Below are 17843 nucleotides of genomic sequence, written 5' to 3' on the forward strand. Positions count from 1 at the left end.
TCCAAGAAGCCACCAGGCCCAATAGCAGCCTACTTAGAAGCATCTGGTGAGGAAAATATGTATTCCAGAGCAAAATTTACAAGCAGGCTACTTTGAAGGGTATCATAATCTCGTTGCTGAGCAACAACTTGCAGAGCTCAGGGGAGGGAGAGGCCAGCCAACCAGGAGTGTCTCTGAGGTGTACTTGCCTGGAGGCAGAGTCAGCATCCAAAGTCAGATCCAGTCTTAGGGTCGGGCACACAGCAATCTGCATGGTCAGCTGGTCCAGGGGTCAGGAAATCCAGTGATCAGAGGGTCAAGGGTCAAGACTAGCAGGAAGCAGCAAGATAGGACCAGGAAATACAAGCGCTGTTACTGGCATCTGACTGCTGCTGGAAGCTCTGCTTAAGAAGGCTGTAGCCAGCTGGTCCTTATCCGTGTCTTCTCCTCGGTGTCCTTGAAGGCTGATCAGTTGCAGGTGGGAGTCACTCCACCTTCTCCCCCTTCAGACAGGCAAAGCTGACTCCTGGCCCCATGACAGAGGGCTAGAGGTTGAGATGTTGGTCCACCTCACACTTCTCAAAGTGGCCTCCAGGAACATGAATGGTCAACCAGAGGACTATACCATATGAAAGAGAGAATGCATTAGACCCAGAGAATGCCCACAGAAGGTGGCAGGGGGAAGCCAACTTTCCTTATTCCCATCTATGCCCCCCCACCATAGCCCCCTGATCCTTCCCCTTTACAAAGTCTCTCCCAAATGTTAGAAGACCTTGCAGAATAGGGAGGCATGCAGCACAGAGGTTGAGAGAAAAGGGGATTCCTGAAAACCAGAAAATGCCAGCTTCTGTGAGCAGGGACGCTGGTCACAGAAGGTGCCTCTGCCTGATTTGTGGGGAGGGATATTGACCATTTCAGTGTCAACAAGAATGTCTGTCCCGATGCGTATCAGCTGGTATCTGCAACAACGGCAAAAGCAACAAATCTGCTTCCACGTGCCAGAGCGGGCGTCTGTCTACAGCATTTCATATGCTTCAACTTCACGGTGAGTGTGGGTGCCTTTCAAGTCATATCTCCTACAATGCAGGTTCCTTGCTGTTAATGTATTCAGATTTTAAAGACCCTTACATATGAAGTGTGACTCTGTGCAAACTCAAAGCCAGGTAGGAGTGGTCCCAGAGGAGTGAGGAAAGTCACATGTGTGCAATTTAGTTTCCAACTTCAAAGCCGGTTCCAATTCTTAAACTTCATAGAGGGCTTAATTTGTGAGGAAAACCTGAGGCGCCAGATTTATATGAGCTGATTATAAATTGCCCTTAATCTTATGCACATATATACTGGCAACACAGTGCTTGGAAGAGAAAAACAACAGTGCTGTTTGTGACTATAAACTCAGGATGGGCAGACAAGGAAAGAAAATGATATTGAGTGACTACTTGGTAATTTCACTTCAACAGTAGTTTATTTGGTCTTTCATTTATTTGCAATTTGCCAACAGAATACTTCCCCCAAAGCCCCAAAATGTGCATCAGTTTTTAAAACAGACTTTTTATATATTTTAACTCCCCTTTAGCTGGCCAGGCTCAAAAACAAAAACACATACTGATTATTTGTTTAAATGCCCTTAGATATTTTTTGTGTCTGTGGTTTCTCTTCGTTTTTGTGATTAATCTACTGTTCATCCATCCCGGTTCAGAAAGTTTTCATTGCTGCTTTGTTTGCAACAATAACATTTTGCATTGTTCTCTCATAATATATTTAGTTTAATATTTGGCCTTATAGTTCTGAATCAGCCCTGCAGGGTGGGCAGATTAAGACTAGGATGGTCTGTCCTTTAGGCTAATGGGGTCCAACTGATTATTGAATGCCTTTGGGTTTGTTTTCCAGCAGACAGAGCATTGGAAAGAAACATTCTATTGCAGCTTGGCTTTGATATGTGTGCGGCACAAAACTGTTTGTCTGGTTTGCTAGTGTGTCCATGGGCCCAAAAAGGTTGGTAACCCCTGAGTTTATCAGTGCTGCATTGCCTTTAACCTATCATCCAAAGAGATGGAGCTCATTTTATCCCATTTGTTTCCTCCACAGACAGGTTTACATACAAGTACATGAGCACAGGCCAGCCTTCTCCAGCCTGATGTGCTCCAGGTATTGTTGGACTATAATTCCCACCATTCCTGACTGTTGGCCATGTTTGCTTGGGCTGATGGGATCTGTAGTCAACAATATCTGGAACATACAGGTTGGGGAATGCTGGCATAGACAGACTCCAAAGAAAAGGACACAAATTTGTACTGCTAAATTCAAGATTCTAACCGATTTTCATGTTTGCATATTTGACTGTGCATCATTCTTTTCATGCATTTATTTGCTTTTTGCTACAACTATTCTAATTTCATACATTGGTTGCTTGGATATTATTATTTTTTACACCTGGAAGAAAATTCATGAGCTACATTCTTATAACTAACCAAGCTTTTCCTCTTTAGCTGCACAATTCCGAAAGGAACAATTCGTCGTTAAATGGGTTCATCATTTCTTTTGTGTCTTCCTATGCATCACGTTTAGATACGTTCCCCAAGATATGCAGGCATTCAGCCATGCTTTGCAATATGTCCTTGCAGCAGGGATATTTCATTTAGGCAAGAGGAAGAGAGGGAATAAAATCCTTGACTAGAATTTTGCTATTTTTTCTTTTAATGTTAAATTTAATTCAATCTCTCTCTATGCTACCTCCCATGTAATCTAAATAGTTTTCTAGCTGAAAGTATCCCCCCCCCCCACGAATGGCAAGATTAATAGCCCAGTAAGTTGTGTGTTGGAGCAGTAGTTTGTTTGAGTTATTTTCCTCATACACATGGGCTACAAATGCAGTGCCTCCACGTGCTTCTTTTCCAGAACAAGGGACACATTAATGTGATATATTTTAGCACTATAGTCTTGTCTCTTTCTCTCCCCTATCCCACCCCACTCCTAAATGATCTTAAATCTGTTTGCCTAGATCAAATGGGAAGGAGAATATTGCACTCGATTTCTTCAGCTCCTTCCCCATTCCTCCTCGTGACAGTGCAAGGCTTGGCCATGCCATGCCCACAGGAGGCAGAGATGTGTCTGTCTTCTAAATGGCAATTCCTTGGAGAGACAGTATCCATTGTTAGTACATGTAGAGGACAGTAATTGGAATCCCATGTGATTAGAAGAGCACTAACAGCATTTGCTAAAGATTCCCACGCAACCTCAACTGCCATGTGCATTCCTGATGGCCAGTCTCCCAACAAGAATTGCCATTTTATCTCCTATTCACCAGCCTTTTAAATGTTTCAGTACAAAACCTACCATGTTGCACACAGATTTTATTTCTGCAACAGCATATCTTTTTAGTGGTTTCCCATATTCTCTTCTCCGCTTTGTTCTTTTGCATATACAGCTTTTCTCTATATACATACTTTTACTTTTTCTCTTTTCCTTGGGTTCAAGGGGGGCGGGGGAGAGACACCTGGTGTGTTATAGAATCTTGTGCCACAATTTGAAGAACCTGCTGTGAGTGAAAATGACTAAGACCATGTGGTTCATTTCCAACACAGCAGGTGCCATGAGAAAAGCAAAATGGGAGCCTGGTGCTTCCCCTCACATTCCAGCCTTTGGAGCCAGTTGGTAGCAGACAACCATTGTTAACAGCCTAAACCACCCAGTGAAAAGAGAAGGTCACATCTTTTCCTAACCGACTTAAACGTGAATCTGTGCTGGGGCAAATTGCAGACTGATGCCACACAAACTGAGCTCAATATACTGTTTTCAAACATTTCATTGCTAACACATCTAGATTTCCAATTATACTCCATTCAGCTCACCGTAACCCAATAACTCACATAGGAAGGTGGGAATATCACAAGCAAGCAGCATACACAAATACTATTCTTTTATGGAAGCAACGAATCTAAGGTATATTAGACCTCAAGAGAGACACCAGAATGCTAGCCAGTTGCTAGTTACTATATATATCAGGGATGGGGAACCTGTGGTTCCGTGGATCTTGTTGAATTCCAAGTTCAACTTCCATCAGCCCAGCCAGCATAGTCAGGGATTATAGGAATTGTAGCCAGCAACATCTGGAAACCCACATTTTCCCCATTACTATAGAAATAATTCACAAGTACCATGTTGCTTGAAGAGAAAGGGAGTTATGCAATAAACATAATTGTAATATTCTTGCATTACACAGTTCTCATGCACTTCTTACAAAATAGCCCCATGACCAAAGTTCTCCAGAAGAGCCACAATCCAAGGATTTCAAACATCTATGGACTCAAAACACACACAGAGGTGAAACTAGGAAAGGCTACCTTATAGATCCTAAGATTTATCAGCGCTATTCTAGGCTGTATTTGTAGAACCCATACTACTGATTAAGTGCTTGTATGATCTTTGTTCTGAAAGTCATTTAAGATTCTTTTCACCAAGTCAGAAGAGATGGTGGATATGGTTGCTGAATAGACCTACAGCACATATGCCTTTTTCAAAGTTTTCTGTTTCCCGATTAGTCAAAACCAATTCATCCAATTAGCCCCTTATCGTACAACCACATCAACGTCTATATTCATATCTCCCCGCTTCTGTGTTGACTACAGCAGTATTGAAATTAAGTCTAATTAAGCAGACTTATGGATTCTCACTAATGGCTCTGTATATGTATAAGTACATGTTCCCCATAGCTATTTGTTCAAGGAACTCTTCATATCATTTAACTCACTTCAATTATGCATATTATAGCTCGCCTACTGATGATTTTGCATAATTATTTTTTAAATATAAGTAAATGTGACCTGCAGGATTTTCAATATTAACTTAAGATTTTAAGATATTGGTTTGGCATGCAATTTGGTTTCCTTTCTTTGAGTTGGAGATCCCCCGTGAAGTTTAATTTTAAAATTGTATGATTGGACAAGGTCAGGAAGCAGATGATATGATGACGGATCATTCTTAAATACATACTTCCAGTATATTAAATGTGCATCCAGATGATTATGTTGTAAGCCACTCTGATAACTTATTTTACCAGGAGGGCAAAAAAGTATTGAAGAAAATAAATTTTAATATATCTAAATGCAGTCTTCTTATACTGAACTAAATGCTGCTGCTGCCACGAGTCCAGCTGAAGTTTGCATGGCAGAATCAATAAGGGCGCTTGCCTGCTTACTACCTGCCACAAATAGAGGCAACTATGTGAAGGATTGTCTTCCTGTTAAAACCAGATGGATTCAAGGGAAATCACAGCTTGTGTTTGAAACTGTATGAAAATGCTTGGTCAGAAAAGTAATCTAAGTGCCTCTTTCCAGCACCAATTAGAGCTGCTTCCCACCCACTCCCGCCCCATTTGTTGATAGAGGAGCTTTGCTTTTAACAGCTACATGGCAGATGAGAAATTCAACTGGAGAGAACTCTGCCTATAGTTGAAACACTGTTTAATTCTCCTATGCCACTGTGAACAGCACAGTGTCTCTATCAGGAAAACAGTGGCAACCATAGGACTGAAAACCACAGAAGAGAGTGATGCCATTCAAAAGCGATGTGAATAAAGATTTTATTCTCTTTTTCTGCAAGATATTCCCCTGAAAGGCTATATATGTGCATTGGGGATTTGAATATTTCTGTTAACTTTCTGTTGTGTTGTTTTTTGTAGGGCCAGCATGTGTGAGGTAAGAATCAAGAAGTTGCTCATCCTCTCCTTCTGATACCTGTACAAATTGCATCAGAATTACAATGGTAACATGAAAAGGAGCCACTGCTCAGGGCTTTTACAGAATAGCTGCAAGGTAACATGTAGACTACAATGTACTCTTTTCAGCAATATCATGTTTCTGAAATGTAGGTCAGTTTTATTAATAAAATGGAGTACTGGAAATTAAATGTTCTTCTGATAAAAAAAAAAACCAGGTTGCCATAGAGCACCTAAGAAGGTTCAGCCCTTTGTTCTGCTAGTCATAAGTTTTTCAAAAGTAAATCTTCAAGCACAACCCTATCCTTGATTTATAACTTCTTGATGAGGATAGCGTAGCTGTAGTGGTGGAGCCACTGGTATGATGATGAGATGGATCTATGCTGGCATAACCAGGGTGAAACATTGATGCAAGAGTAGCATGACAAGACTGGCATATAGGGGAACAGTTTGGAGCAGTTTCCCAAACTTGGGTCCCCAGCTGATTATGGACTATAATTCCCATCATCCCTGGTCACTGGTCCTGCTAGCTAGGGGTGATGAGTTGGTAGTCCAAAAACACCTGGAGACCCAAGTTTGGGAAACCCTAGTTTAGAGGGTTGCAGATGAGGCAAGGAAGCAAGGGACTTAGGAGGAATCCAAAGCTCAGTCAGAGGTTGGGTCCTAGCCTCAATTATGGCATAATGCTATTCCAGAAAAGAAGACAACTTTAAGTTAAACACAGCTTTTGAAGCTAAAAATCCAGACTAATTGCCCCTTGCCTCCTTTCTCTCAAAAGCAACAACAGAAGATAGAATTCAGACCTACTCTGCACCTATTCATGCCATACCAACAATGGAATAGATGTCTTAGCCATAGGATACACACCTCAGATGTCAATTCATGTGATAAAAACAACCTGTCACAATGTTTAAAGAACTCAGATTGTACAAGCAGGAAATTGGGTGAAAACACACTTTGTCCAGGACTTTTTCTTTTCTTTTCTTTTCTTTTTAAGTAGCTGTTCTGATCCAGGAGCTGACTCTAGTAGAGAAAGGTGAAACAATGTAGAAGTGGCTGAAATATTCAGAACAAGCGGTTCCACGGGGAGCCGGACCAAATGAAGAATGCTGCATTAGAAACAGACTATCCCTGACAAAGTCTTTAAAAAGGCTGCCACTCAATCCCAAAAGTTATCTCCAGCATGCAGTGGGTAAAGTTCCTCTGTTTAACGGGGACTTGCTATACGTGCTTAGGGCAAAGACTCTGGTTTGCTGGGACTTTTGGGCTAGCAGCCTCAAGGTCAGAGAGCATCAATGCAACTTTCTCAGGTCACAGATGTGTTGGCAGAATAGCCTCATCATGTACTGCAGTTTCTGGAGACCACTGTGGTTAGCCCTGTGAGCAATTCCCTCTCGGCCTTCAATTCTTCCTCCAAGCCCAAGGCTCCATCCCCCAAGGTCATGATGCTGCTTAAGTAATTTGCCTTTCCTTGTGCATTGTTTGATGCTCTCTGTGCATAGGTATGCATGAGTTTGACCAAACTGCAGGAGGCAGTGGAAGACAGGAGTGCCTGGCATGCTCTGGTCCATGGGGTCACAAAGAGTAGGACATGACTAAACAACTAAAATGCATAGGTAATGGGCAGGTTTTGTGGGTGCACTGTGCTGCTATTGGTGATAGCAGTGTTCCTATGCATGTGTGGTTTGGTATGTTACGCCTTGTTTCTAACAATGGCTATTTTGGTTTTGCTTTCTTCATTTACATTTTGTTGGTGGCCACCATTGAATTGGGAGTGTAGCATGGCACTGCTAAATCTCATCACCAAAAGTTAATTCAGCATCACAGGTGAACTTGTAAAAGCCACCCAAAAGCTCAAGTGCCACTTAGCTCTCCTTAGACACCTGAAAAGCACTTGGGTGCTTTCTAACCATTAGCAGGCATCTTTTTTCTAAAAATTGTGAAAGCTTAAGGTTCCACTCTTTAACCACTTAGCCCACATTAGAGCTACTAGAACAGAATTACTCTGCTCCGTGTTATTAAGATTACAGCTCAAAAATGCATTCCTGATGCCACCAAAGTCAGGTAGAAAAAATCCAATACAATATTTATAGGGTTCAAATTTCATTGCAGTAAGAGGAAGCAGAATTTTCTAGGACTTTTTCTATAAACAGCTAAGAAACATTTTTAAAAAATGTTTTTCTATATTGTGTGTGTACCCCAGTCTCTGAGCAGTGAGAGACACCAGGCGTCCTAGCATGTACCCAGGGTTTAGTTTCCTTGGAATGAAGCTCAAGGGTGTATTTAGTATATATGGTTTTATTTGCACACATATACAACTTAACCATAGGATGGGGGGGGGCTCACAATATTAATACTCCAACAGATTTTGCCTCCCTATTAGGTCCCCAGGGAACCCCTCCTTCCCCCAAAAGGCATATCTTTGGATTCAGCATAGCTGAGAGAGTCAAGCTTCTTTCTCCAGCTCTTTCCAAAGCTCACATACCCAGTTCACCAGGTCAAATGTGGAATTAGGAGATAAGTGGCAGCCACATTTGTAGGATATTGTTATAGGTTTGGGGGATTAGTCTGGATCATATCTGTGGGTCCCTTTCAGGTCTATGATTCTTTGTCTGTGTCATTAGAATCAACCCTCTGCAATGCAGGAATCTTTTTGTCCAACATGGGGCTCAAACCCATGACCTTGAGATAAGAGTCTCAAGCTCCCCCAACTATATGTGCAGATACATATATTTCTCCATTGCTGGACAAATATGGTTGAAGGCCAACAAGAGGTTTGAGGGGAATGCCAACATTCCTCTATGCACCTCAGCCTTCTTGGACATTAACAACAAGAGATAGTTTATCAACATTATCAACAGGGCTTTTTCTTTGGCCAGAACTCAGTTCTGGCACCTCTCAGGTGGGAGCCATTGTCATCATAAGAGAACAAGGGAGATGTTCATGGTGATGTCCGGCACCTCTTTTTCTAGAAAAATAGCACTGATAATTATCAACAATATGAATGACTGCCATCACCTCATTTCTGATGCACAATGTAAAATGCACACAATCCTACATGCATTTCCATATTATGTCCATTAATTATGCCTCCCTTTCTGTTCTATCCAAGCTCTCACTTTGCCCTCAGGCAGTAAGTCCATCCATTCCTAATTACTATGCACACCTATGGAATTGTACTTGGATGGCATTATCAACAGAGAAAGAGATGAGAAAAATATGGGCAGAGAACAACCTGCCCTAAGACTCGTAAATCTCCCACAGCTGTTGCTCCCTGGGACGCATCTTTCCCCAATCTACCTCAGCAGCCTTGCCCAACTCTAATGCTGTGCATCGTCACTCCGCAGGTCCTTTTGCAATCACTTCAAAAGCATCCAGAAGTGAACACTGGGCTAGAAGTAGCATTAGGCGTGGGCTGTCATGATAGATACATTCTTTAAGTCTCCCTGTTGGAGATATGAAAAGAGCCCTGCTGGATCAGATCAAAGGCTTGCCTAGCACAGTATTCTGTTCTCACAGTGGCCCATCCTTTTACTTCCTCATTTCCCAAACAGAAGACTTGGCATGCAAAAGGATTTTGCTGAACCATTTGGAGTGAACCTCCACAATCTGCAGCCAACAGATCATGCTCAGATTGGAACACAGACATGCAAATTAGAGAGCTCATCTGCAAATCTTTCCAAGTATATCTCACTCCTGATGAAAGGTTTGGTTTTTTTATTATTATTAAGTGATCTGAGGACTTTCTGGCTCTTCTTTATTTTTTAGAATCACTTCTAACTACTTGTAGCCACTACAAAGTGTGGCGCTTGCTGTGCTCACTGGAAAGTTTTGAGTGAAAAGCCCTCAGAAGTGGCAGTACATTGTGAATGCCATCACTTTCTGTGATATTGCATGGGGGAAAGATGGCTGCCCCATGTTTGGAGGAAGCTTTGTTCACAACATCCCTGTAAGGCTGACAGTGCACAGGGCTGGATTAACCATTAAGCAAAATAAGCACGTGCTTAGGGTGTCAAGGGAAGGGAGCACCACAGAAGTTTTCCATTGCTGGATTTACCATGGGCCATATGGTGCAACTAAACAAAAATAAACATTATTTATACAAAAAATAAACACTATATTCCATCTTACTGTAGAATTTGTTTCATTTTGAAAAACAATTTTTTTTGCGGTTTATTATTGATTATATTTTGAATTAGATGTATATGAGGGCACCAAAATCTTTTAAGTGCTTAGGGCCTCTTATTGATCTTAATCCAGCCCTGCCAATTAAACATATAGATTGACCTCCTCCAGATTACAACTCCTATTAGTCCCAGCCAGCATGGTGAAGCTGACTGGGACGCATGGGAGTTACAGGGCAAAACGTATATAGGGCAACAGGCTGGAGAAGACTAGTCTAGATTTAGGAAATTACTCCAAAGTTAGTCAAAATCTGACGTATGTACTGATGCTTCACTGGTAAGGCAAAAAGTTCAGAAAATCTCTTCTGAATTGCCCGATAAATACATGAGCCTCTAAACTGTCTTAAGAGAATGCAACATTAAAATGAATTGAAAGCAAGGAACAGATGCACACAGAGCTGGAATTAGCTTGTGTTAAAAATTAAGTAAAGGAAAGTGGAGGGGGGAAGAGAAAGGAAAGAAGGCGGTATGATCGAAACATGAGGAAAAGCAGCAAATGTGAACCAAATCACCATAAATGTCAGTCTCTCAAAGTACACACCTGTTCTCTCCACCCACCCCTGCTGAGCACATGAAAAAACCAATTTCAAAAGACTGTAGTGAATATGAAAATTACAGGCCCATCCATCACCATTATTCCCTCTATAGAAACAACGGCTGAAAAGGGAACAGAATAAACACATTAAACCTTTTTTATTATTTGAAAAGACACATTTTCTACAGACTCAGGCTTACGCTGAATCATCAAGGGCAACAATAACTTGGAACTGGCAAGTAATGTTTTAATGCCACGAGGGCCTGCATTGGTGGGGGGAAGGACAGGGCGGGGCATCTTGCATTTTATATAGTAATAGTATCTGTCTCAAACAGGTATCACCCAATAACCTTGCTATATGTCTCAGTGAAGACCTATCACACAGCAATGACAACTCTCTAACTAACTGTTGAATGAAACAACCTAGAAACACTTTAAATTAGTGTTATATTTTCTTTGACCGAAACGTTGTTCCTGATTAAAGTACAGGAAGCAGGTTCAAAGCTAGCCTTTGTCCACCTGCATATGGGTAGCACAGAAAATGTTTCAGATGCTAAACGAGTCTAAATGGAGACACTCCATGCACCAATAAAATGGAAATAGTAAGTGGGTTGGCTGTTGAACCTAAATACTACAGTTCACATAAAGTCACAGTATACACCCCTATTTTCATTGGAGAAATGTTGGAGGAGACATATTTATTTTCATTGGAGAAATGTTGGAGGGTATAGAATAGGATGTCCCTATTTTCATCAGAGAATTGTTGGAGGGTATGCAGTAAACCCATTCAAATCATTAAACCTAAGTTAGTCATGTTGACTAACTTCAATGGGTCTGTTCTAAGTAGGAGTAAGACACAGCCCCATCTCCCCTCTAAGAACCCCCATTTTATCACTCAAAGAAGTTTCAGAGTTTCACCTTTAGATACTTAAACTAGTAGAACTCATATGAAAAGGAAGTCATAAAGCACCTAGCAGGCCACAATGCATGTTTGTTGGCTCCCCCAACCTGGTAAATTCCAGTTGTTGTTCAACTACAACTGTCATCAGCCCCAACCAGATTAGCTAAAGGTAAGAGATGATGGGAGTTGCCATTTGGAACATCAGGGCGGCAAAACATTTGGGGGCTGGGAAAGGTTGGTTGGTGGTTCCAAGTTGTGCTGACCTGTTCTAAATTATGGTTAGAGATAATTTTTTCATAATAACTCAGAATCAACAGAGGACAGATCATTTTGAAGACATATGGCAACTTCCATAGAATCAGAAGCACAGTAAAAAATGTGATTTGTACACAAACCTTTATGGGCATAAAAACCTCACAATTAATTGCCCTGTCATGGGATATTGAGAACTGCTTCAGGAATAAAATATTCACATTTAAATCAAACCAGGGAGGTTATCCTTCTCCCAACGAACACTGTTAATATTTTACAAACTAATTTGTGCCCTACAGAGTATGCCTTCAGTCTTGTCAGCTTCATGAACATGCAGTGAATCTACAGTAACAAAAAATTTTTTAAAAAAAAGAATTAGTTGGGGGTATAGAATGCCATTAAATATGTACAGGTACAAACAGAAATTAATCTGAAATTAATCATGTAGAGCAATGCAGGTCTGCGGTTCCCTGCTCCTAACTAAATTCTCATTTAAAAAAAAACAAAGCCATGCAGCTTGTGAAAAACAAGCCAACATTAAAAATTCAGGAAATGTTTGCCAAATCTGCTGGAGACAGTGTAGACAGCTAAAGGCTGTCAGTGGGGAATATTGTCATAACACTAAGAATAATGTGTTATCTGGTGCCTAACACTGAACACAGTGTAAACAATTAATCATGGGACAAAAACTGCTGAAAATCAATAGGGTTCTGAGTTGCATTTACAGCTTCCACTGATCAAGAAATTTCTCTGCCTTGCTGCTTATGATGAATAAATTGTGTTAACCTTTCTTGACACAATATGTCATTCTCTGAAATGTATGCATCTCACACTGGCATCTGGAAGAGATGCATTTTAGGTGTTGGAAAATGCAAATGCCTGTGGAAGGGTGAGAACAGAGCAGATGCCAGAAGCAGGAGAAGATCGAAAGAAGGTTCAGCAAACTATCAAAGCAGACTCCTTGGTAGGCGTGCCTGCAAAACTGCAGTTCAGTGTTTTGCAGTAGAATAGAACAGAAGAAGCACATTCCTTGTGTAGTCAGTTTACAGCAAGGCCAGACCTGCTCAATTTGTGGAGACACGAGGCCGGGAGTGGCTAACCTTTTTTTTGCCCTGAGGGTTGGCCAAACATCCAAGGGGCACATGCCAGCAGTGGGCATGGTCAAAGAGGTCATCAGTCAGTCACTTCATGCACACATGCTCCCCAAATATACAGACCATATGCTCCTCACATATACATTCAGCCAGGCACTCCACCCCCTGAAAAGGTAGATCACTTTGCATAATTTTCTGCAACTATTGGCAATATTGGCTATCCCTTTTTTTGTAGCAGCCACCATTGCTGCCACCCAGGCATGGGGTGAAGGACATGGGTTTGTTTGTTTTTTGCATGAGACAGAAGAGGAAGCCATCTCTGGTTGGCAGGCAGCAGTGGCAGGCTGAACAAAGATGCTGGTACTCCAATTCATCCTTGTAAACATGAAACCTAACCCGTGATGTAAGAAAATCAAAAGCCAATTAATAGCAATAGAAGGAGCATCCCTGTGTGCTGCGTAATATAAGACCCGCACACCCAGTTACAGTTTTGGTGTAAGCACAGGACCCTGTAAGCATCTGTCCACCTTATCACATAAGCGATCAGGTAAACAACTCCCCTACAACTTAAGGAACTGAAGTTGAAAACAGAAATAAACCAATTTTAGTTTGGACTGAAACTTTCTTCAAAGTAGGAAAGATAAGTCTCCAATTAACACTTGCCTTCAGCTGTTTCAGAAATACATTTGTCAGCTTCTGGCAAATTAATTAATCCTGAAGGGGGTGATCTAATGTTCTCACCATTCTTCCTTCTGTCCCTTCTTCTTCAGCAAGGACCAAGATTCTTCTGGTATGTCACTGCATTTTAATTGCAAACTGCTGATGTGATGTGTTTAAATGCAATGACCTTCTTGGCTTGATGGAACTATTGTTTAAGACACGTTTTCCTAAGAAAGAGTGGCTGTTTTTGCTATAGAAGCTATTTTAAACATGCTGCTTTAGGAAGTATTGCTTCTCATACCGAACAGATTTATGGAGCAGCAGGTACCACTGATCTGGACTGATGAAGGACGGCATAGGACTAGTTTGCAAAAGTGTATGTTTAACGTCCATTTCTCTGTATTTGATTACAGGACACCTGGTGACTGTCATCTGAATGTATGAACTGACATCATTTAATAGCACCGTACTTTATGTGATATTAAATATTTTGTCTCTGGGGTTTGAACTGTGCTCCCCCCCCCCCCTGAGACTCTGCATAAAAAGTCAATGAAAATGCATTTTAGAAAACCATTCTAGAATCCTTTTCAGGTCGGGGAAACTGCTTCTAAACGTAGAGGTTCCCTCTCATGCTCAAGACCATTTCTGGTCCAATCTGTGGATTTGCAGACATTCTCAGACCATGATATTCTATTCTTAAGCATAGCATATTGGTACAAAGCTAACTTGGTTGCCTTTAAAAAAAAATACATTTCTGGAGCGGCAGCTCCACATCTTCTCTGCCATGCTCTGACAAGATTTAATTTCCTTCTTTGCTGAGAAAATGTAACTATTTTGGAAGGTTGAATTGGAGCCATCTCTTCACTGCCAGATAAATTGGATCTACTTGTTGTCAACTGCTTTGGGTGCTGATGCACTTGGAGTTAGCACAGGCTCTGTTGGACAGCTGTTGTTGAGAATGCAAATGCTGGGACTTCTCAAGAGTCTTGCAGCAGCTCCCCAAACCGCTTCAGCAAAGTCGAGGGCTTTTACTGCCATAGATGCACAGCAGTGGGATTTTTGCAAAAAGGAGGCATTTAAGTACAGCTCACAAGTAAGCTGCCTTCAGGACCAGGCTGTTTGCTTTCGTTCTCTAAATCTGCAGGCTTCTTGTAGTGCATGCTCAAAAAGAAGTGGCGGCTTTATTGTTTAAGGTTTTATTAGTATTCCTGCTGCTCTCTCCTGCAACAGCTGCAGACTACGCATTCAGCAAAGACATCTCTCTAAGCTTCAAAGTGCAGGAGCTGTGCACACAGAAACGACTGCGGCTGTAACTGGCATCAGAGATCAGCAAAGTCAACAGAGACTAAGTGCTGTCCCATTTGACAGCCTCTGTTACCCACTGTGGGGCAAGCACTCGCCTCATTTTAAAGTGATGGTTTAACAGGTAGATTGAACAAGCAACCATAGCTGCTGCAGCATAGTAACAAGAGCAGGAGAAAAAGGGAGTTTAGAGGTAATCTGAATTTTTTCAGAAGAGAGTTTTTGGGAGATGTTTTAGATATTTTCTCCCCACCCCCCAAAAGACGTCAATTTTGCAAAAAGAAAAATCTGCGCTGTTTTTTGTGGCAACCGCTATTTCTACCTCCCCACACCAATGCTCTAGGTGGTTAGGAGAATTATGGGCAGGGTGGGCAGAGTGATGGTCAGGCTGCCTGTCCAGGAATGCTGCTGCCATTTGCATGAGTAGCAACAAAATAACAACAAGGGGTATAAGTTGTGTTGGTGAGCTCCAATCCCAAGAAACCATTAAGAGGATTTTGCTCCCCTCCATGTTGAATATTCAATGAAATCTCATTCGCCCAATTTCACCACTCATGAATACAGCAGAGAATTTTCTCTTGGCTCTTTTCACTTAAAGTTAACCATGGATGGGGAACTATTGAACTTCCTGATGTTCTGGAACTCCACCATTCCTGTTGGCCTTTCTGAAGGCACAATTATTTTGTCCCGAAAAGAAACATTTTAACAGCTTTCTATGTATGCCCTTCAAACATCCTTATGCATCAGGGATCGGCCCTGTTCTCTGGTGCTTCTCCTAGACATATCAGTGTCCTTATTTTGCTGAGGAGTCTGTTTGGGGTGTCCTGTTATAAACTGTACAGTGGTACCTCAGGTTACAGGTTACAGACTCTGCTAACCCAGAAATAGTACCTCGGGTTAAGAACTTTGCTTCAGGATAAGAACAGAAATTGCGTGGTGGTGGCAGCACGAGGCCCCATTAGCTAAAGTGGTACCTCAGGTTAAGAACAGTTTCAGGTTAAGAATGGACCTCCAGAACGAATTCTTAACCCGAGGTACCACTGTATTAGTTTTTGCATAAGTGGACCAGGGTTGCCATTCTTGGTGTTTCCATTCTCATCCCTGGGTCTCCAAAAGTGAAACTTCTGCATGGGGACAGACAGATTCATTCCAGAGCACATGCACGTGGCATGCAGTGTATATACAGGGCAATCCTATGCCCTCTGATTCTGGAGTAAGGCACACTGAAATCAGTGGTATCTACTGCTGAATAAACATGCATGGGATTAAAAAATACAGCATCGTTTAAAAAAAAGCATAGTATTCCCTATGCTACAGGGAAGTTGAGCTTGAATGTTGAGCTATAATGTTTTAGAGACAATTACAGGGTTTTTTTTAGTGTACATAGGTACCTTGGTTTAAGAACAGCCCTGTTAACAAACTATTTGATTTACAAACTCCGCAAAACCAGAAGTAGTCTTAGCGAACTTTACCGCAGTCTACAAGTGGAAGCTGAAAGGTGGAAGGGCACCGGCGACGGGAGGCCTCATTAGGGAAAGTGCGCCTCGGTTTAAGAACGGCTTTGGTTTAAGAACGGACTTCCGGAATGGATTAAGTTCATAAACCGAGGTACCACTGTACCTTTGATCAAAGCAAACAAACAAAAATATGCTTTTAAAGGCATGCAGTCACCAAGTCCAGACTGTGGCTGTAGGTTCTTGCTTGGCCATCTAAACACCAAATGACAACATACTGCCTCTCTTCCTCTTCCTTTGTTAAGAGCCTAACCAAATAGTAAGCCTTGCTGTGTGTAAAGAGCAGATTACTGCATAGCAAGTGACTTTCGTATGTAGAAAATAGCCTTCACCACTGCTCAGAGGTTGGTTCTAGTGAAATCCTGCATAATATGGGGGGGGGGGGGTCATCTGTGAAATATTGTGTGATTATGACAAGTAGAAAATCAAATACCTGGATCGTGGATGAACTGGTAGGTATTTGGGTAAGGCAATAGAGCAACATCCTCTTTTGCTGCAGCAATAAAACTGCTAGCATGTTTTGAAAGCTAAGCAGAGCCCAGTATGGTTTCAAATTGGATGGGGAACTGTTTGACAACATTCCTACATTGCAGGGGGTTGGGAAATATTTCTATTATTCCTCAATATAAGATACAACTGGTTATGAATGGATTAATGGATCCGGATATTACAACTGGCTACTAAAGCAACTAATTTAATTTGCTTCAATGTTATTTTTTTAAAAAAGAACAATATTCTAACAGCTACAAACTGCTTATAAAATAAAAAGGTAAAGGTAAAGGTACCCCTGCCCATACGGGCCAGTCTTGACAGACTCTAGGGTTGTGTGCTCATCTCACTCTAGAGGCCGGGAGCCAGCGCTGTCCGCAGACACTTCCGGGTCACGTGGCCAGCGTGACGAAGCTGCTCCGGCGAGCCAGCACCAGCGCAGCACACGGAAACACTGTTTACCTTCCCGCTATAAAGCAGTACCTATTTATCTACTTGCACTTAAGGGTGCTTTCAAACTGCTGGGTGGGCAGGAGCTGGGACTGAACAATGGGAGCTCACCCCGCCACGGGGATTCGAACCGCCGACCATGCGATCGGCAAGTCATAGGCACTGAGGTTTTACCCACAGCGCCACCCGCAACCCTTTTATATGCTTATAAAATAAAGCATATTAACTTTTTAAAAAAGAAATGGGTATGAATGTGCTGTAGAGTTGGGCTTATGAAGTTCTATAACCATCTCACAGTGATGTGCTTTTGCAACCTGTCAGAATTTCTTCAGGTGATCAGATGGTACACTTCTGTAATGCATTGGGGACAACTTGGGGATTCAAAAGTTGTCAGAACTGCCAAATAAAGCCATACACACCTTGTAAGATGGACCCAGTGGGAATAAAGGCCTTCTTTTGTAAAGAGTTACTGCTTGGCACATAACAGGAAATTATAGGGCTCCAACTGATTAAAGGTCAAAGGCTGACCTAGGTTACAACCAGACATTTCAAACCATTATTACCAGTGTTTTGCCCACCAATTGTTCAAGCAGTAGAAGAGACAGGCATGTATTGTACATTCTAAAAGCTCCACACACACCCCTTTCCCTTTTCTTTAAGTGGCTGATAAGAGGGAGAAAGCAAAAGAGCTCAAAATCTTCACTTACTCGTTTGTACATTGCCATATGGCCACTGACTGGAAGCAATCTGTTCATTATTATTTTTTTATG

General features: G+C 41.8%; 1 protein-coding gene and 1 long non-coding RNA gene across 2 annotated transcripts in view; one reads left to right on the forward strand and one right to left on the reverse strand.

Moving 5' to 3' along the window:
• The window catches only part of LOC310677313 (uncharacterized protein), a 728781-nt gene that overhangs the window by 594172 nt on the left and 116766 nt on the right, over window positions 1–17843 (reverse strand). The window lies entirely within an intron of this gene.
• On the forward strand, window positions 180–5861 carry LOC310677799. Its single transcript, XR_014511461.1, has 3 exons — window positions 180–1024; window positions 1870–1971; window positions 5657–5861. It is a non-coding gene; the product is annotated as an uncharacterized lncRNA (long non-coding RNA).

Source organism: Podarcis tiliguerta, assembly GCF_965153285.1.
Source record: "Podarcis tiliguerta genome assembly, chromosome: 5".
Lineage (NCBI taxonomy): Eukaryota > Metazoa > Chordata > Lepidosauria > Squamata > Lacertidae > Podarcis > Podarcis tiliguerta.